The following is a 712-nucleotide window of genomic DNA, read 5'->3' on the forward strand; positions in this document are numbered from 1 at the left end:
CACCTCCCCGCCCTCAGACCTCCCCTCCCCCCCACCTCTGTTGAGCAGAAGCCATACACACTGGGTGCACTCCCCACCCCAAGAGTAAAGTCCTTTTCTCACTTCCCTTCCTGCTGTGGGGCAGGACGCTCCCTGGGCCTCCAGGGCCATGTCTAGACAAGGTGTCCTCTGCCAGGGCCTCTGCTCAGCCCGACCTGCAGGGCCTGGCCCCACCTCGGCAGCTGTCACACAAAGGGACTCCCTAACTTCTCCGTCTGGTGCTGTGCTCAGTCCACTGTCAGCCGGACCCAGCGCTTCCTCAGGGCTGGCTGCAGGCTCCTGCCTCCCGGGCCCAGGACCCAGGCCTCTGTGTCCAGGAGCCACTGCCACCATCCAGCCAGGCAGCATGCCTGCCCTGCCTCTGTTCAGGCCTGTGTCCGCGAGCCCCCACCCCCACCCCAACCTCTCCAGCTGTCCAGGAGCCACTGCCACCATCCAGCCAGGCATCCTGCCTGCCCTGCCTCTGTTCAGGCCTGTGTCCGCGAGCCCCCACCCCCACCCCAAACTCTCCAACTGACTCCGTGTAGCCTGCCCAGAGGGGAGGGCCAGACTGCAAGGCCTGACACTCTCCTCCTCTCCCACCTGCTGTCAGAGTAGCTTTTCCAGGTGAACTCCACAAGCCAGCCTCCTCCATCCACCGCCATCCCCAGCCATTGTGTACCATTATATAAAT

The sequence above is a fragment of the Myotis davidii genome, unplaced genomic scaffold (assembly GCF_000327345.1).
Source record: "Myotis davidii unplaced genomic scaffold, ASM32734v1 scaffold262, whole genome shotgun sequence".
Taxonomy (NCBI): domain Eukaryota; kingdom Metazoa; phylum Chordata; class Mammalia; order Chiroptera; family Vespertilionidae; genus Myotis; species Myotis davidii.